Source organism: Triticum dicoccoides, chromosome 4A (assembly GCF_002162155.2).
Source record: "Triticum dicoccoides isolate Atlit2015 ecotype Zavitan chromosome 4A, WEW_v2.0, whole genome shotgun sequence".
NCBI classification, from domain to species: Eukaryota; Viridiplantae; Streptophyta; class Magnoliopsida; order Poales; family Poaceae; genus Triticum; species Triticum dicoccoides.
Window position 1 is genome coordinate 467,551,369 of NC_041386.1, and position 20,873 is coordinate 467,572,241.

The window sequence follows — 20,873 nt, forward strand, 5'->3', positions numbered from 1 at the left end:
AGTTCGAAGAGACTTGCAAAGATATCAAATCATGCATACAAGAACTCAGAGGAGATTCAAATAATATTCATAGATAAGCTAATCATAAATCCACAATTCATCGAATCTCGGCAAACACACCGCAAAAGAGTTAGATCTCTAAGAACATCAAGGAGAACATGGTATTGAGAATCAAACAGAGAGAAAAGGCCATCTAGCTACTAGCTACAGACCCATGGGTATGTGGTAAACTACTCACGCTTCATCGGATAGGCAATGGTGTTTGTGTAGAAGCCCTCCATGACCGAATCCCACTCCGACAGGATGCCGAAAAAGGCCCCAAGATGGGATCTCACGGGTACAGAAGGTTGCGACAGTGGAAAAGTGGTTTCGTGGTTCCCCTGGAAGTTTTGAGGGTATAAGAGTATATATAGGAGGAAGATCTAGGTCAGGAGGCCACCGAGGGGCCCACAAGGTTGGGGGCGTACCCTACCCCCTAGGCGCGCCCTCCACCGTTGTGGCCGCCTCGTGGCTCTTTCGACTTGCACTCCAAGTCTCCTGGGTGTCTTATGGTCCAAGAAAGATCATCGCGAAAGTTTCATTCTGTTTGGACTCCGTTTGGTATTCCTTTTCTGTGAAACTCTAAAACAAGGAAAAAACAAAAACAGGCATTGGGCTCTAGGTTAATAGGTTAGTCCCAAAAATCATATAAAATAGCATATTAATGTATATAAAACATCCAAAACAAATAATATAGTAGCATGGAACAATAAAAAATTATAGATATATTGGAGACGTATCAAGCATCCCCAAGCTTAATTCCTGCTCGTCCTTGAGTAGGTAAATGATAAAAATAGAATTTTTGATGTGGAATGCTACCTAACATATTTATCCATGTAATTCACTTTATTGTGGCATGAATGTTCAGATCCGTAAGATTCAAAACAAAAGTTTAACTTTGACATAAAAACAATAATACTTCAAGCATACTAACAAATAATTATGTCTTCTCAAAATAACATGGCCAAAGAAAGCTTATCCCTACGAAATCATATAGTCTGGCTATGCTCCATCTTCATCACAAAAAATGTTTAAATCATGCACAACCCCAATGACAAGCCAAGCAATTGTTTACTACTTTTGAAGTTCTCAAACTTTTTCAACTTTCACGCAATACATGAGCGTGAACCATGGATATAGCACTATAGGTGGAATAGACGGTGGTGGTGAAGAAGACAAAAAGGAGATAGTCTCACATCAACTAGGCATATCAACGGGCTATGGAGATGCCCATTAAATAGATATCAATGTGAGTGAGTAGGGATTGCCATGCAACGGATGCACTAGAGCTATAAGTTTATGAAAGCTCAAAAAGAAAACTAAGTGGTTGTGCATCCAACTTGCTTGCTCACGAAGATCTAGGGCATTTTGAGGAAGCCCCTCATTGGAATATACAAGCCAAGTTCTATAATGAAAATTCCCACTAATATATGAAAGTGATATCATAGGAGACTGATGTCGCTTGAAGCTACGTCGGTATTTCCCCAAAGAGGAAGGGATGATGCAACACAACGGTGGTATGTATTTCCCTCAGATATGAAACCAAGGTTATCAAACCAGTAGGAGAACCAAACAACACAACGTAAACAGCCCCTACACACAGATAACAAATCCTCGCAACCCGATGTTTTAAAGGGGTTGTCAATCCCTTTCGGGTAACGGTGCCAGAAATTGGTGCGTGACGGTAAAAAGGTTGTAATAGATTGGATAAATAGATCACAAATAAAACAAAGTGCAGCAAAGTATTTTTGGGTTTTTGGATTAATATATCTAAAAATAAATGCAAATAAAAGTAGATCGCAAAGGCAAATAATATGAGAAGAAAGACCCGGGGGCCGTAGGTTAAACTAGTCGCTTCTCTCGAGAAAGGTAGCAAACGATGGGTGAACAAATTACTGTTGGAAAATTGATAGAACTTCAAATACTGATGACGATATCCATGCAATGATCATTATATAGGCATTACGTCCAAGATTAGTAGACCGACTCCTGCATGCATCTACTACTATTACTCCACACATCGACCGCTATCCAGCATGCATCTAGTGTATTAAGTTCATGGAGAAACAGAGTAATGCAATAAGAACGATGACATGATTTAGACAAGATCTATCTACGTAGAGATAGACCCCATCATTTTATCCTTAGTAGCAACGATACATACGTGTCGTTTCCCTTTCTGTCACTAGGATCAAGCTCCGTAAGATCGAACCCACTACAAAGCACCTCTTCCCATTGCAAGATCAATAGATCAAGTTGGCCAAAAAAACAAATATCGGAGAAGAAATACGAGGCTATAAGAGATCATGTGTATAAGAGGTCAAAGAAACACAAATAACTTTCATGGATACAAAAAGATAGATCTGATCATAAACTCGAAGTTTATCGATCCTAACAAACACACCACAAAAGAGTTACATCATATGGATCTCCAAGAGACCATTGTATTGAGAACGAAGAGAGAGATGAAGCCATCTAGCTACTAATTACGGACCCGAAGGTCTACAAAGAACTACTCACGCTTCATCGGAGAGGCACCAATGGAGGTGGTGAACCCCATCCGATATGGTGTCTAGATTGGATGTGGTGGTTCTGGACTCTGCGGCGGCTGGATGAATATTTCGTCGAAGCCTTTAGGGTTTCTGGAATATTGGGGGTATTTATAGAGCAAAGAGGCGGTCCGGGGGGCATCCGAGGTGGGCACAACCCACCAGGGCGCGCCTGGGCCTCCTAGCGCGCCCTGGTGGGTTGTGCCCCCCTCGGGGCACCCCCCAGGCGCAGCTAGGGCCCGTTGTGTTCCTTCTGGCCCATAAAAATTCTCTGTAAAGTTTCGGGGCATTTGGACTCCGTCAGATATTGATTTTCTGCGATGTAAAAAACATGGAGAAAACAGAAACTGGCACTTGGCACTATGTCAATAGGTTAGTACCAAAAAATGACATAAAATGACTATAAAATGATTATAAAACATCCAATATTGATAATATAACAACATAGGACAATCAAAAATTATAGATACGTTGGAGATGTATCAACATCCCCAAGCTTAACTCCTGCTCGTCCTCGAGTAGGTAAGTGATAAAAACAGAATTTTTGATGTGGAATGCTGCCTAACATGTCATATCATATTCTTTTCTTTATAGCATGGACATTTGGACTTTTAGTTTTTCAAAGCAATAGTCTAGTTTTGACATAATAATTTAGATACTCAAGCATATCAACAAGCAACCATGTCTTTCAAAATATCAATGCTAAAATTAGTTACCCCTGGCCCATCATGCTCAAACATTGATCCATTCATGAAACACACTCGAATATTAGCTACACCCAATGCTTAAGTACGATCATATTTCCTCCTAGTTGGTGCTTTTATAAGAGAAGATGGAGACTCAAATTCAAAAATAAAAAATGCATAAAGTAAAAAAAAGGCCCTTCACAGAGGGAAGTAGGGATTTGTAGAGGTGCCAGAGCTCAAAGCAAAAAAACTTGGAGATAAAAAACATTTTCGGAGGTGTATCCATCCCACCAACGAAAACGACTTAGAGTTCCCAATACTTTCCATGCATAGATATATCATAGGCGGTTCCCAAATAGAAAATAAAGTTTATTCCTTTTTCCACCATACTTTCACTTTCCATGGCTAATCGTATCCACGGGTGCCCTCCATACCAACACTTTCCAAGGAATTTATTATTTGACAACATAAAGTAAATTCATTTTTGCATTTCGGGACTAGGCATCCCTAATACCTTTGCCTTACTCTCGTGCAATAACAAGTGAATAAACACTCATCGTGAGAATAGCACATCTAGCATGGAAAATTGTAGCCACCCCTCACCGCTTCGCGAGCGAAACAAATACACAGAAGAGAAGTTTATTTTGAAAATTAGACATGGCACATGCAAATTTGTTTAGAATGGCAAAAGAATACCGCATATAGGTAGATATAGTAGACTCATGTGGCAAAACTGGTTAAAGGTTTTTGGATGCACAAGTAGAGGTCATACTTAGTGCAAAATGAAGGCTAGCAAAAGATTGAGAAGAGACCAACCAAGAAATGGATAATATCATAAGCAAGCATTAAGCATAAATAACACCGAATAAATGCACCACAAGTAGGATACAATTTCATTGCATGATTATTGACTTTCGTACTTGCATAGGGAATCACAAACCTTAACACCAATATTCTTACTAAAGCATAATTACTCATCAACATAACTCACATATCACATTATCATATCTCAAAACTATTACTGAGAATCAAGTTTATTTTGTCCAATGATCTTCATGACTTTTTTTATTATATCCTTCTTGGATATCTATCACTTTGGAACTAATTTTCCTGTGTTGCTTTTCATAAGCTCAAACAAATTTAAGTGAAGATCATGAGCATATTTTTTTCTTTCTCTAAAAATAGTTTAAGTGAAGCAAGAGAGAATTTCTTAAAAATACTAAGCACACCGTGCTAAAAAAAGATATAAGTGAAGCACTAGAGCAAGTCCATTGCTCATAAAAATTTAAGTGAAGCATAGAGAGCAATTTTAACAAGTCATGACATAATTTTGGCTCTCCCAAATAGGTGTGTCCAGCAAGGATTGATGACTTAAAACACAAAATAAAACAAGAAAAGACTCATATCATACAAGACGCTCCAAGCAAAACAGATATCATGTGACGAATACAAATATAGTTTCGAGTAAAATACCGATGATTATTGGAAGAAGGCGGGGATGCCACTCGGGGGCATCCCCAAGCTTAGTTGGTTGCTCATTTTTGGATAATATCTTTGGATGTCGGGGCATCCCCAAGCTTAGGCTCTTCCATCCTTCCTTCATCCATCGTAAGATAACCCAAAACTTGAAAACTTCAATCACACAAAACTCAACAAAACCTTCGTGAGATCTGTTAGTATAAGAATAATAAATCACTACTATAAGTGTTGTATCTAACCAATTCATATTTTGTTGTCGTATTATATCTACTGTATTCCAACTTTTCTATGGCAAAAACTCATCAAAGAAAACCATAGGGCCATCAAAATAAGCACACAACACAAAGAAAACAAAATCTGTCAAAACAGAACAGTCTGTAGTAATCTAACTATTTTGAATACTTATGTAACTCCAAAAATTCTGAAAAATTATAACGACCTGAGAGATTTTTATATTGATCTACTGCAAGTTGAATGACTATTTTATAGCTCCCTTGTAAAAAATGATAAATATTTTCGTGAGTGCAAAAGTTTCTATTTTTCAGCAAGATCAAACAACTATTACCCAACAAGATCCTAAAGGCTTTACTTGGCACAAACACTAATTAAAACATAAAAAACACAATCATAATAGTGGAATAATTGTTCTAACACTCAAAAATAGGAAGCAAAAAGCAAAAATAAAATTTATTCATTTGGTTGCCTCCCAACAAGCGCTATAGTTTTACACCCTTAGCTAGGCATAAAGCATGGATCTAAGTTTTGTCATCTTTGGTTCGAGATCCATAAGATGCCCGCATGATTGATTCATAAGGTGGCTTAATTATTGTTCTAGGAAAGTGTTCCATGCTCTTCCTCAAAGGAAATTGGAACTTGATATTGCCTTCTTTCATATCAATCACGGCACCGATAGTGCGTAAAAACAGTCTACAAGAATAATTGGACAAGACGGATTGCAATCAATATCAAGAACAATAAAATATATGGGCACGTAATTTCTATTTGCAAGAATAAGAACATCATTAATTCTTCCCATAGGTTTTTTAATAGTGGAATCCGCCAAGTGCAAATTTAGAGAACATGATTCAATATCGGTAAGACCAAGCACATCACATAAAGATTTAGGAATTGTAGAAACACTAGCACCCAAGTCACACAAAGCAAAACACTCATAATTTTTAATCTTGACATTGATGGTAGGTTCCCATTCATCATGCAATTTTCTAGGAATTGAAACTTCTAATTCCAATTTTTCTTCAAAGGCTTTCATCATAGCATCAACAATATGTTTAGTAAAAGCTTTATTTTGTTCATAAGCATGGGGTGAATTTATCATGGATTGCAACAAATAAATACAATCAATCAAATATGAACTATCATAATTGAAGTCTTTGTAATAAAAAAGAGTGGGCACATCACTAGCTCAAGTTTTGACCTCTTCAAACCCACTTCTATCAATTTCCTCAACAAGATTTTCACCCTCCGAAATATTGGGACGCCTTCTACCTAAAGCTGACTCTTCGTCCCTTTTTCATCAATATTAACTTTAGTAAACAAGGAATCAATAGAAGAAACACCAATCATCTTAATATCTTCATCACTTTTGCGAAAGAAATCACTAGAAAATGCTTTTTCTAAAAATTCTCTTTTAGTTCTAAGCATATAGGTTCTTTTCTTACTTTCACCCATAGAAACATAAAGATATTTAATTTAGGCACAAAAAATTTCATCTTGAGATTTTCCACATCATGGGCAATTCTATCAACACTTCTAGATAAATCATCAATCTTACTCAACTTTTCTTCTATGGAAGTGTTGAAAACCTTTTGTGTACTGATAAATTTTTAATATTATTCTCAAGATCAGAGGTGTTCCTATTATTATTTTAAGATTGATTTCCATAAGAATTACCATAATTATTAGAGGAATTACTAGGAAAAGCCCTAGGATTCAAATTAGCTCTATAAGCATTGTTATTGAAATTATTTTGAGAGATAAAATTCACATCTATGTCATCACTATTTTGCTCAATCAAAGTAGACAACGGCATATCATTAAAATCAATAGGAGAACTTCTACTAGCAACCAATTTCACAAGAGGATCAACTTTTTCACTCAAAGAAGAAATTTCTTCAACCGAATTAACTTTTTTATTAGTAGGAGCTCTTTCGGTATGCCATTGCGAATAATTTGCCATAATATTATCAAGAAATTTGGTGGCTTCACCCAAAGTAATTTCCATAAAAGTACCACCCGCGATGGAATCTAAAAGATTACGAGAGACAAAATTCAACCCCGCATAAAAAAATTGTATGATCATCCAAAGATTTAACCCATGAGTTGGGCAATTCCTTAGCATCATTTTCATCCTTTCCCAAGATTGTGCAACATGCTCATGTTCAGGTTGCTTGAAATTCATGATTTGGGTTCTAATGGAAATGATTTTTGCTGGAGGAAAATAGTTAGTGATAAAGGCATCTTTGCACTTATTCCAAGAATCAATACTATTGCGAGGCAAAGAAGAGAACCAAATTTTTGCAGAATCATGCAAGGAAAACGGAAATAATTTCATCTTGACCACATCATTGTCCACATCTTTTTTCTTTTGCATATCGCATAATTCCACGAAGGTATTAAGATGGGATGTGACATCCTCATTAGGAGTACCGGAAAATTGGTCTTTCATAACAAGATTCAACAAAGCAGTATTAATATCACAAGTCTTCGCACTAGTGGCGGGAGGAGCAAGCGGAGTACCGATAAAATTATTGTTGTTGGTATTTGAAAAGTCACATAACTTGGTGTTCTCTTGAGTCATGAAGACCACACAACAAGATTGCACTCAAAAACAGATCCGGCAAGAAAACGGCAAACAAAAAAACAGAGGCAAATAAAATGGCAAATTTTGGTGAAGTGGGGGAGAGGAAAACGAGAGAGAAATGGCAAATAATGTAAATTGCAAGGAGATGAGATTTGTGATTAGGAACTTGGTATATGTTGAAGATCCAACCCAGCAATGGCGCTAGAAAATCCTTTTGATGTCGCTTGAAGCTACGTCAGTATTTCCCCAAAGAGGAAGAGATGATGCAACATAGCGGCGGTAGGTATTTCCCTCAGATATGAAACCAAGGTTATCAAACCCGTAGGAGAACCAAGCAACACAACGTAAACTGCCCCTGCACACAGATAACAAATCCTCGCAACCCGACATGTTAAAGGGGTTGTCAATCCCTTTCGGGTAACGGTGTCAGAAATGGATGCGTGACGGTAAAAAGGTTGTAATAGATTGGATAAATAGATCGCACATAAAATAAAGTGCAGCAAAGTATTTTGGGGTTTTTGTATTAATATATCTGAAAATAAATGCAAATGAAAGTATATCGCAAAGGCAAATAATATGAGAGGGAAGACCCGGGGGCCGTAGGTTTCACTAGTGGCTTCTCTCGAGAAAGATAGCAAACGGTGGGTGAACAAATTACTGTTTGGCAATTGATAGAACTTCAAATGCTCATGACGATATCCATGTAGTGATCATTATATAGGCATCACGTCCAAGATTAGTAGACCAACTCCTGCCTGCATCTACTACTATTACTCCACACATCGACCGCTATCCAACATGCATCTAGTGTATTAAGTTCATGGAGAAACGGAGTAATGCAATAAGAACAATGACATGATGTAGACAAGATCTATCTAAGTAGAGATAGACCCCATCGTTTTATCCTTAGTAGCAACGACACATACGTGTCGTTTCCCTTTCTGTCACTGGGATCAAGCACCGTAAGATCGAACCCACAACAAAGCACCTCTTCCCATTGCAAGATCAATAGATCAAGTTGGCCAACAAAACCCAAATATCGGAGAAGAAATACGAGGCTATAAGAGATCATGCGTATAAGAGATCAGAGAAACTCAAATAACTTTCATGGATATAAAAAGATAGATCTGATCATAAACTCAAAGTTCATCGATCCCAACAAACACACCGCAAAAGAGTTACATCATATGGATCTCTAAGAGACCATTGTATTGAAAATCAAGACAGAGAGATGAAGCCATCTAGCTACTAACTATGGACCCGAAGGTCTACAAAGAACTACTCACGCATCATCGGAGAGGCACCAATGGAGGTGGTGAACCCCATCCGAGATGGTGTCTAGATTGGGTCTGTTGGTTCTGGACTCTGCGGCGGCTGGATGAATATTTCGTCGATGCCTTTAGGGTTTCTGGAACATTGGGGTATTTATAGAGCAAAGAGGTGGTCCGAGGGGCACCCGAGGTGGGCACAACCCACCAGGGCGCGCTTGGGCCTCCTGGCACGCCTTGGTGGGTTGTGCCCCCTCGGGGAACCCCCCAGGCGCAGCCAGGGCCCGTTGTGTTCCTTCTGGCCCATAAAAATTCTCTGTAAAGTTTTGGGACATTTGGACTCCATTTGATATTGATTTTCTGCGATGTAAAAAACATGGAAAAAATAGCAACTGACACTTGGCACTATGTCAATAGGTTAGTACCAAAAAATGATATAAAATGACAATAAAAGTATTATAAAACATCCAAGATTGATAATATAACAACATGGAACAATCAAAAATTATATATATGTTGGAGAAGTATCAGCATCCCCAAGCTTAACTCATGCTCGTCCTCGAGTAGGTAAGTGATAAAAACAGAATTTTTGATGTGGAATGCTGCCTAACATGTCATATCATATTCTTTTCTTTATAGCATGGACATTTGGACTTTTAGTTTTTCAAAGCAATAGTCTAGTTTTGACATAATAATTTAGATACTCAAGCATATCAACAAGCAACCATGTCTTTCAAAATATCAATGCTAAAATTAGTTACCCCTGGCCCATCATGCTCAAAAATTGATCCATTCATGAAACACACTCGAATATTAGCTACACCCAATGCTTAAGTATGATCATATTGCCTCCTAGTTGGTGCTTTTATAAGAGAAGATGGAGACTCAAATTCAAAAATAAAAAATGCATAAAGTAAAAAAAGGCCCTTCGCAGAGGGAAGTAGGGATTTGTAGAGGTGCTAGAGCTCAAAGCAAAAAAACTTGGAGATAAAAAACATTTTCGGAGGTGTATCCATCCCACCAACGAAAACGACTTAGAGTTCCCAATACTTTCCATGCATAGATATATCATAGGCGGTTCCCAAACAGAAAATAAAGTTTATTCCTTTTTCCACCATACTTTCACTTTCCATGGCTAATCGTATCCACGGGTGCCCTCCATACCAACACTTTCCAAGGAATTTATTATTTGACAACATAAAGTAAATTTGTCGGTGTACTAGAATAGGGGTACCCTAGTACCCCGAACTTGTGCACGGGCAGTTGCAGCACCCCGCGGCAAGGCTTGCCGGGCGAACGCCAAGATCCTCCATGGTTCCCTTGGGGCCATTCAAGAACAAAGTATTTAATCTCAGGAGACAAGGCCTCGGCAAGAGGAGCTTGCCGGGAAGGCCAACCAAGGCACTCCAAGGAACTTGCCGCAATGCGCCACGAGCTCCGGCAAGGTAACAAGGCCCCGGCAAGAGGAGCTTGCCGGGAAGACCAACCAAGGTACCTCGAGGCCCGGTGAGCGACAAGCATCCGGACCCGACAAGATAACAACAGCGGCAAGGCGCTTGCCGCGGCGGGCGGACACTCTGTGCCCACGCTCCAGCGCATCCACCAACGTGTCGCCCTGGGGGCCTCTCCAGGCGCGCGTGGCGGGAGGCTGTGCAGCCAGCAGTGTGCAGTGGCATGCGAAGCTGACAAGATCGCCATCGTGGCGAACGGTGGCGCCCCTAACGGTCCTTTTCTGCACTGTTTGGGTGACCCAGACGGGCATTTAATGCCCTTGTCCCCTGCCGTCAGGGTTAGGTAGGGTGCACTGTACGAGTAACTGTACCAACCACCCCACTTTTTACGTTTGTACCCTTCTCTGCGTTGCCACCTGTCGGTGACCCCTTGAGCATATAAAAGGAGGCCCATGTGCAACGTAGAGGAGGTTCGATTCATTCGTGAGCCAGAAAACACGTAGCTCTCGCGAGCAAGAACATAATAGAACCAGACAAGCAGCAGTAGGAGTGTTATCTCTCCGGAGAGCTCCGAAGCTGGGTAAACTGCTCATGTGCTTCGCCTCGATCTGCTCTTCGTGCGATCTCCACCCCTCGCCGAACCGAAAGGGGCCCGGTCCGCTGGCCCCATAGGTGTTCGTGGATCAGTTTCCCCGACATCTTTGGCGCGCCAGGTAGGGGGCGTCGAGATTGTGCGAACCTGATCCGGCGTTCACACGATCTAGATCTTCATTCCCTTCATCAACATGCCACCGAAGAAGAAGACTTTGGCGGCAGCCGCACCGTCCACGTCACTTCCGCCACCGTTGGAGCAAACGGGTGGTGGAACGGACGCTGCCGGAAGAATGGACGTCGACGAGGAAGCTCATGATGCTGCCAGGTCCAAGAACAAGGCTGCACAAACCTCGGCGACTGTACATGTTCCACGCCACTCTCAGGAGGCACAAGACCAACAGCGTCATGGCACTTGCAGTGCCATACGCATGATAGGCCAAGACCAAGCTGGTGGATCTCGGGGCGCTCAAGACCAGCATGCACGCCAGCGTGCTGGCACGAGCGGGGCACGGTCGCCTGGACGGGATACTTCTCCTTCTAACATAGTTAGAAGTCCGAGCACGTCCCGCTCCTCGCGCCGTCCGCCACTGCCACCCACCACTCCAGCAGAAGCTTTGGCGCGAGCTCAACTTCTCCTAGATTACCCTCCGACGTCGGACAAGATCGACGAATGGAGGGCCACCATTCAGAGTCTCATCGGCTACGCCAACGGCGACACTCCACGGCGGCCGAGCGCGTCGCCGCCGTGGCAGGGTTGCCAGGTGCGAGCCGGTGGCGACGAAATGGGTGGAGGTGCAACTACCATGCAATCACCACCCCGAAGGCCAAGATCGCCGACTCGCCGGATCCACCTCGACAGCGACTCCACCGCATCTTCGGATCCACGAGCTCGTCGCGATCAGCGCCAAGTTCTTCATGATCGACAACAATAAGACGCTCGAACTCGCATCGAGCGCCGAAGAGAAGCGCGACGTCAATCCGACAAGCGCGCTGGGCCCTCTGTTGACATGCATGCGCCAGGGGAACCAGGCAATCTGCCGTACGCGGTAGGTTGCCATGCGTTCACTCGTGAGCTGCGGCAAGTCCAGTGGCCCAGCACGAAGAACTTCAAGCCAGACGTACCGGAGAAGTACGACGGCAAGACGCATCCGTCGGAGTTCCTCAGCATCTACACCATTGCGGTGCAGGCTGCCGGGGGACGGGATGACAAGATCCTTGCCAACTACTTCCCGTTGGTGCTCAAGCTCAACGTCAGATCCTGGCTCATGCACTTGCCGGACAACTCCATATCCTCTTGGGCTGATCTGTGCCATCAGTTTGTCGGCGCCTTCACAGGCGGACACAAGCCTCATGGCCAGGAGAGTGATCTTCATCTGCTCGCCCAGAAGGAAGGAGAGCCCCTGCGCAAGTACATTCAGAGATTCAGCAGTGTGCAGCACAACATCCCAGACGTCCACCCTGCCGCGGTGATCAGCGCGTTCCATCAGAATGTGCAAAACCGCAGGATGCGGGAGGAAATGGCGATGTGCAAGATCAGGGACGTCAGTGAGTTATATGCACTGGCCGACAAGTGTGCACGTGCTGAGGAAGGGAGGAGACTCCCCGAAGAGAATGTAGGAGCGGGAGGATCTGACAGTGAAGATGCTGCCCCGGCAAGGAAAAACCGGCGGCAGAACAACAGAAGGAGGAAAGGCAAAGAGGTGCTAGTTGTTAAGCAGTCCGGCAACGGTGGTGGCGCCAAGGAAGCCAAAGCTGGTGACTCCGGCAAGGAGGTTGCCGCGGAGGTGGCGGTCGCCGACAAGCAGGACGGCACCAACAAGCAGTATTGCAAGATCCACCGCACCAAGGGCCATGATCTCCAGAACTGTAAGAAAGTCGAGCAGCTTGTTGAGCAACAGAAAGCTGAATACGAGCGGCGCGACAAGGAGAAGGCCCAGGAAAGTGCCGGGGGATCCGGCAAGAAACGTCCCGGCCGAGGAGGACGCCGCGGCAAGGCCAAGCAGTGGCAAGGAGACAGACCTCCTCGCGGCCGTGACAAGGATGAAGATGACGACGACGATGAAGACATGGATGATGAGGAGACTGATGTGCAGGAGTTCCAGAAAGCCACAGAGGTCCTGTGCGTTGATGGTGGTGCTTCTCTGCACACCTCGCACCGCCAGCTCAAGCAATGGGTGCGGGAAGTTAATGCAGCAGAACCACCCGTCGAGTCACGCAAGCCTCTGAAATGGTCCAACACGCCTATCATCTTTGATATTGAGGACCACCCTGATCGCATAACTGCGGTCGGGTGCTTGCCGATGTTGGTTTCACCAACAATCCGCAACCTCAAGGTCACTAAGATGCTAGTTGACGGCGGGGCCGGCTTAAACCTGATCTCCTCCGCGGTGCTCCAGAAACTCCAGATCCCTGACAGCGAGCTCGAAGAGACCGGTACATTTCAAGGAATCAACCCAGGAAGAAGCAAGCCGAAGGGAAAGATCACGTTGCCGGTAACATTTGGCAGCGAGCTGAACTTCAGAACTGAGAGGGTCACATTTGATGTTGCTGATTTTCCATTACCTTACAATGGAATCCTTGGCCGTCCGGCACTCGCCAAGTTCATGGCAGCCTCTCACTATGCGTACAACGTACTGAAAATGCCAGGCCCGATAAGTGTCATCTCTGTCCCTGGCGACAAGAAGGATCCTCTTATCTGTGCCGACAAGATCTACCAGGAAGCAGCAGCCGCAGCAGAACGCAAGACACTTGCCGCTGAAGCTCCCGGGGGGAAGAAGAAGACCAAGTCCGGAAAGAGCTCTGATGCCCACTCCGGCAAGCGCACCTCTTCGGAGTGCTGCGCTACCGTCGAGGACGCACCATCGAGCTCCACCAGCAAGTGTAAGAAGGCAATGGCGGCTCCACCTGAGACCAAGAAGGTGTCCGCCAAGGAGGACGGCACTGGTGGTACCTTCACCATCAGCGCCACTCTTGACCCCAAATAGGAAAGCGCGCTCGTTGCTTTCCTGTGGACGAATGTCGATGTGTTTGCGTGGCAACCGTCTGATATCCCCGGTGTTCCCAGGAAAGTAATTGAGCACCACCTTGCCGTCTGTCCTCATGCGCGACCCGTCAAGCAGAAAGTCAGGAAACAGGCAGTGGAGCGCCAAGAATTCATCGCAGAAGAAATCAAGAAGTTGGAAGCAGCAGGCCTTGTCAGAGGAGTGCTCCATCCCACGTGGTTGGCCAATCCTGTTGTCGTGCGCAAGGCTAACGGGAAATGGAGGCTTTGTATTGACTTCACTGATGTTAATAAAGCTTGTCCCAAAGACCCATTTCCCTTGCCGCGCATTGACCAGATTGTTGACTCCACAGCCGGATGTGATTTGCTTTCATTTCTTGATGCATACTCAGGATACCATCAGATCTTCATGGCAGAAGAGGATGAAGAGAAAACCGCATTTATCACCCCGTGTGGCACGTACTGCTTCGTACGGATGCCTTTCAGTTTGAAGAATGCTGGTTCAACATTCGCAAGGGTAGTCCACCACGCTTTTGAGCTGCAGATGCACAAAAATGTGGAAGCCTACATGGATGACATAGTGGTCAAGAGCAAGAACAGGGCGACCCTGATCCAAGATTTAGGCGAGACATTTGCAAATCTGCGCAAGATCAACCTCAAGCTTAACCCCGAGAAGTGCGTGTTTGGAGTTCCTTCCGGCAAGCTTCTCGGGTTCTTCGTGTCTCAGTGGGGAATTGAAGCCAATCCCGACAAGATCAAGGCCATTGAGCAGATCAAAGCACCAAAGCGCGTCAAGGATGTACGAAGGCTTGCCGGTTGCGTGGCTGCTCTCAGCAGGTTTATCTCTAGATCTGCTGAGCGCGCCCTGCCATTTTTCAGAATTTTGAAAAAGGCAGGTCCAATAAAATGGACTCCGAAGGCGGAGGCTGCGCTGCAGGACTTGAAGAGATACCTGTCCTCCACTCCAACACTTGTCGCACCTAAGCCGCAAGAGAAGTTGCTGCTGTATATAGCGGCAACCAATCAAGTGGTTAGTGTTGCGTTAGTGGCGGAGAGGGAGGCAGATGATGAGCCAGCAACCACAGCAGATGCATCCAGCGACAAGCAGGGGGCTTCGCCGATAAGCTCTGGTCCCGACAAAGATGGATCTGCGCAGGAGCATAATAAGATGCAGAAGAGAATGGTGCAGCGTCCAGTTTACTTTGTCAGTTCCCTTCTACAGGGGGCTAGATCAAGGTACTCTGGTGTGCAGAAGTTGCTTTTCGGCCTCCTCATGGCCTCGAGAAAGCTGCGCCATTACTTCCAAGCACAAGAGATCACAGTCGTCACTCGCTTTCCGCTGAAGAGGATACTGCAAAATCCAGAAGCTACAGGCAGGATTGTCAAGTGGGCGCTGGAACTGTCAAGCTTTGGCCTCAAGTTTGAGAGCACTTCAACTATCCAAAGCAGGGCATTGGCAGAGTTCATAGCAGAATGGACGCCAACACCAGATGAAGAAATTCCAGAGACGAGCATCCCCGTCAAAGAGGCAAGCAGAGAGTGGCTGATGTACTTTGATGGTGCTTTCTCGCTGCAAGGCGCCGGTGCGGGCGTGCTGCTTGTCGCGCCCACCGGAGAGAACCTCAAGTACGTAGTCCAGATGCACTTTCCCAAGGAGTAAGCAACCAACAATACCGCAGAGTATGAAGGATTGCTTGCCGGCCTCAGAATCGCAGCAGACCTTGGGATCAAGAAGCTCATTGTCAGGGGTGACTCACAGCTTGTCGTCCGCCAAGTGAACAAGAACTACCAGAGTCCATTGATGGAAGCATATGTTGATGAAGTGAGGAAGCTAGAAGAGCACTTTGACGGCCTACAGATGGAGCATATCCCAAGAGCTCAGAATGTCATTCCTGATGGCCTGTCAAAGTGCGCCGCACTAAAGTTACCTGTGGAACCAGGGATCTTTGTGCTCAAGTTGACTCAACCATCCGTAACACCATCAACTGGACAAAGCAAGAAGAGGAAGTTGGTTTCTGGTGACTACTTTCCGGCAGAGCTCCCCGAAGCCGCCGCCAAGAAAGTCCCCAAGATCAACACCAAGGATGCTGAGGGGCAGTCTGCTCCGGCAAGCCTTATGGTTTGTTCCGTTGAAGCAGACGCTCCCGACAAGTTTTGCTCCGACAAACTTGCCGGGGGACATCAAGCTCCGGCAGGGCCGCAAGTCCTTGCCGTGGAAGCGGATGTTCCCGCAGCAGCAGATGTGCCTTTAGTCCTTGTTGTCGAGCCACAAGCTCCAGCATGGGCACAACAGATTGTCCATTTCCTTCAGACAGGAGAACTTCCCGAAGAGCAAGAAGAAGCGGAAAAAGTAGCCCGGTAGTCAAGTATGTACCAGTTTGTCGATAGCATACTATACAGAAGAAGACTCAACGGTGTGAATTTGAAGTGTATTTGCCGGGAAGATGGACAAAAGCTGTTGGCAGAGATACATGGAGGCATATGTGGCCACCACATTGGCGCAAGAGCACTTGCCGGCAAAGCTTTCCGACAAGGTTTCTTTTGGCCGACAGCCCTCCAGGATGCAACTGCACAAGTAACCAAGTGTGAAGCGTGCCAGTTCCACTCCAAACAGATACACCAGCCAGCTCAAGCTCTCCAGACGATCCCTTTATCCTGGCCATTTTCGGTCTGGGGGCTCGATATCCTCGGCCCTTTCCCCCGAGCTGTCGGGGGCTTTGAGTACTTGTACGTCGCAATCGACAAGTTCACAAAGTGGCCGGAAGTGCAGCCAGTGAGGAAGGTGACAGCATAGTCAGCAATCAAGTTCTTCAGGTCAATTGTTTTCCGTTTTGGGATCCCTAACAGGATCATCACCGACAACGGCACGCAATTCACGAGCCGCACCTTCATGCAGTACGTCCAAGACCTTGGCGCCAAGGTCTGCTTCGCTTCTGTTGCTCATCCGAGAAGCAACGGTCAAGCAGAGAGTGCAAATGCTGAAGTGCTGCGCGGGCTCAAGACCAGAACTTTCGACAGGCTGCGCAAGTGCGGAAGAAACTGGATCGAGGAGCTGCCGGTGGTTCTTTGGTCGATCAGAACGACGCCAAATCGAGCCACTGGCTAGACACCTTTCGCTCTAGTCTATGGAGCAGAGGCAGTTCTCCCCACGGAACTCGTATACGGATCGCCTCGAGTGCTCGCTTATGATGAGCTTGAGCAAGAACAGCTGCGACAAGACGACGCGCTGCTCCTTGAGGAAGATCGTCTTCAGGCTACTGTACGAGCTGCTCGATACCAGCAAGCTTTGCGCCGCTACAATAGCCGCAAAGTTAAAGCCAGAAGCTTCGAGGAAGGCGACCTTGTTCTTCGGTGCGTTCAGTCCGCCAAGAATTCCAACAAGTTGACGCCGAAGTGGGAAGGCCCTTATCGGGTGAAACGAGTCACAAGGCCCGGCGTTGTCCGCCTTGAGACCGAAGATGGCATTCCGGTGAGCAACTCCTGGAACATAGAACATCTTCGTAAGTTTTCCCCGTAGGGCGCGGTTGCCGGAACCCGTTCCGGCAACCACCTTTTGTACAAGTCTTGCCGCTGTTGCATGTAATCCTTTGTACAAAGCCGGGCGCAGATCCCGTGCATAAATAGAGCCCCATGTGCTCCGCACAACTTGTCCATTTCATGCATTAGTCTCTTTCTTGCATGCGTTATCTGACACTTTGTGCAGCACCTACATCCGGTAAGCAATAACGAGCCGAAGGGCTCCATATCATTATTTTCTCTTCTTTCTTCCTTTTTAACAAAGGAAAAGAAGGTTCCCTCGCACACAAGTTTGCCGGGGGGAAGAAGAAGATTGTGGTATGGACCAGGCGTCGTTCAAGCAAAGTTTTGTGGTATGGACCAGGCGTCGTTCAAGCAAAGTTTTGCCTTGCCGGGAAGCAAACGACAGAAAAGCTAAGTTGCCAAAGTTTGAGTAATCAGTTTTTAAATTTTTGAGTTATCTTCCTCGAACGACCCTGCTTTGTATGGAAAACCTGTGCACGGAGGAACCAACTCGTGGCTAGTTGCGCCCTTACTTTGTTTCGAGTCCGCTCAACAACTTAAGTGTGCTGCATCTAGTCGCGACAAGGTTTCTTGTCAGAAGCAGCGCCGCCAGCAGGCTGCTGAAGTTCCGCACTCAGCGCTCGCGGCTCGGGTGCCTGCGCCGACAAGTTCCCTAGAAGCGTAGGGTAAAAACATACAAAGGAAGGAATCTAGTAGAGGAAATAACATAGCAATTGATAACAGAAATAAAGTTATATTACAAGATAACTTGTCGCAGCTCTAACAGACTGTTTTCATAACATGATTAGCAGCGACAAGGGAAAAGAAGAAATGGGCGGCCTAGTCTATGCGTCCGCCCTCGACCCTCTTGATCTCGCTCACCTTGTCCACAATGGGTGTGACAAGGGCCTTGAGTGCATCCCGATCGGCGTCTGGCGGCAAGGACTTGAGGACGTTGGTGAAGCTGAGGCCTGGATTGCGGAAGGCCACCTTCATCAGCACCTTCTGGAGAACCCCGGCGCAGATTTTGCGCGACTCGTCGGCCAGCTGCTTTGGGATCCTTTCCCGGAGCCGCTGGAGTGCCGTCGCCATGCCCTTGAAGAACAGGCTGAGCTTGGCGCTGGGTTGGAGATTCTCGTCGGAGGGATACCCAAAGTCCTCCATCCCCAACTGCGCCAGCTCCTCGTTGATGACTGCGGCAATATTCACCAGACCCTCGGTCCAGTGCTCCACAGTGTCTCTGAATGAGTTCTGGGAAACTGCGATGCTCTCCAGCAGCGCCTTGTCAGCTTTGACCTTCTCCGACAAGGTTTTCTCCCGCTCCTTGGCGGCCTCCAGCGTCTGCATCAGCGTGGCCAGCTTCAACTCCAGGTCCGCATTGGAATCCTTGGCGGCGCTGAGCTCCTTGCCCCTCTCAGCGAGAAGACCTTGCAGCTCACCATGGGCGGCAGCATCCTTCTCACGCTCACGCTTGAGCGCGGCAAGCTCCTCGCCGCTCTTCCCAATGTTGGCCTCCAGCTGCGCCACCTTCTCCTCCAGCTCTTTCTTGGCGACCTCTGCGATCGCGGCAGCATCCTTTGCTTCCTTGAGCGCCCCGCCAAGTGCTTGCTCGCGCTCAGTGATCTCCTCCCCGTAGCTGTCGAGGTTGGCCTTCCGCTGCACCAATTCACCTTCTCGCGCGGACTGCTTCTCGGCGGCCAGCCTTTGTTCCTCCTCAGCTTCGGCCTTCTCGAGAAGGAAGACCGTGCGCTCCTCGTCGAGTCGCTCCCTCTCTTGTGCCAAGGACCGGAGAGCTTCTTGATTGTGGCCCCGGAGCTCCTCCGCGCGTTTCTCCATGTCAACTCCCACCTTCGCGACAAGCGCTTCCCGAGAAGCCAGCTTGGCTTGCCGGGTGCGGTAGAGCGACAGCAGCTTCCGCAGCAGCTGCTCCTTCTCAGGCTCGCCACTGCTGCTGCCGGGCGCATCGACCAACGACAGTCCGGCGGAGGCGAGCACCTCCTCATCAAGAGTTTCCCCCTCGACCGGCGCCTTGGAGCTCGACGCCCAGGGTAGCTTGATGAAGATACCGTCGCCGGCCTTCAAGTAGGCGCCGGGCTGGGGCTCCTCGGAGCCCGGCTCCGCAGAAGCAGTAGAGGGATCGGCGGTCGGTGCAGCGCCTGGCGCTCCTGCGGCCTCAGGGTCGTCAGGGCGATCGCCCGACCCCTCGCCGGCTTCTGCGGCGGCAGCCTTGGCGGCCTCCTCGCCGGCGGTCTCATCAGCACCGGCCCCTTCCTCGCCGGCGCCCTCTGTCTCCATTGGCTCAGCAGCAGATGGGTCTGAAGAACGAAGAAGGGAGAAAAATCAATCAAAAATCCAAGAGAAGAAAATCAGAAGAAGAAGAACCCAAGGGAAAGTTTTTGGACAAGTGAATTACCTGTGCCAAGATCTGCAGTTGCGGTCTCGGCCGCCACAGGATCGACGGTGCTGCCCCTTGCCGGAGAATTCTCCCTTGCCGGAGAGCGCTCCCTTACCGGGAACCTCTCCCTTGGCGGCGTACTCGAAGCAGATGGCACTTCGGGACCAGCTTCCGGGCGCTCCTGATGTGGCTGCTCTGCTCCTACACAAATCAACAAGCAAGATATCAACAAAGGAAAAAGCACTCATGCGCGCCCGACAGCAGAAAGCTAACTATGAACTTACGCTGGGGGCTGCGCTGGGGGCTGCTTTGAGGAGTGATTTCCGGGTCCGTCAAGGTGGTCTCGGACCCACCCCCTGCTGACACGGTGGGGTCATCTTCAATGACGATCACCGTGGCCTTGGCCCTCTTCGCCGCTCTCTGGGCCAGCGTCCTGAAAAGAAAGGAGTCCAGATTGAAGCAAGTCAGATACAAGATAAAAACAGCAAGATTGAAGAACTACAAGAGCACCAAAGAAACTTACTCTTCTTCCTTCTCGTCGGAGCTGAGCGCGGAAAGATCGAAGTCCGGCTCCCCTCTGGTGCGGCGAGGCGGAGGAGTAGGATCCCTTGCCCGCTTGGCGGGGGCGATGGCGGTGGCCCGGGAAGATCCCGCTCCGGTTGCCGCTGCTGCGTGGGGCACTCCCGCGGCAATATTGCTTGCCGCGGTAGAGCGTGTCGCACGGCTTGGTGGCTGTTGACCCGGCTGCCGCCCCGCTACGTCCGCGGCCCTGCGAAGACGCCTTCTTGGCGGGGCCGGGGGCTCCGCCTTCGGCAAGCTTTCTAAAGGCTCGGGCTCTTCCTCGCCGGCCTCGCTCGGCTCGGCTTCAAAACCGGCAGGCTCTTCCTCGCCAATGAACTCCGCGCGCTCGGCAAGGTTTGCTGCTTCTGCCGCCTCCGCCTCCTCCACAGTGAACCCGAACACGCCCGCGGCAGCTGCGGCCGCAACCTCTTCCGCCCTAGTGGCGATGCGCTGCAGCTCCTCGTCGGTGGTGTCACAGGTGAGGCTCTTCTGCTCGTCAGCGTGGACCGG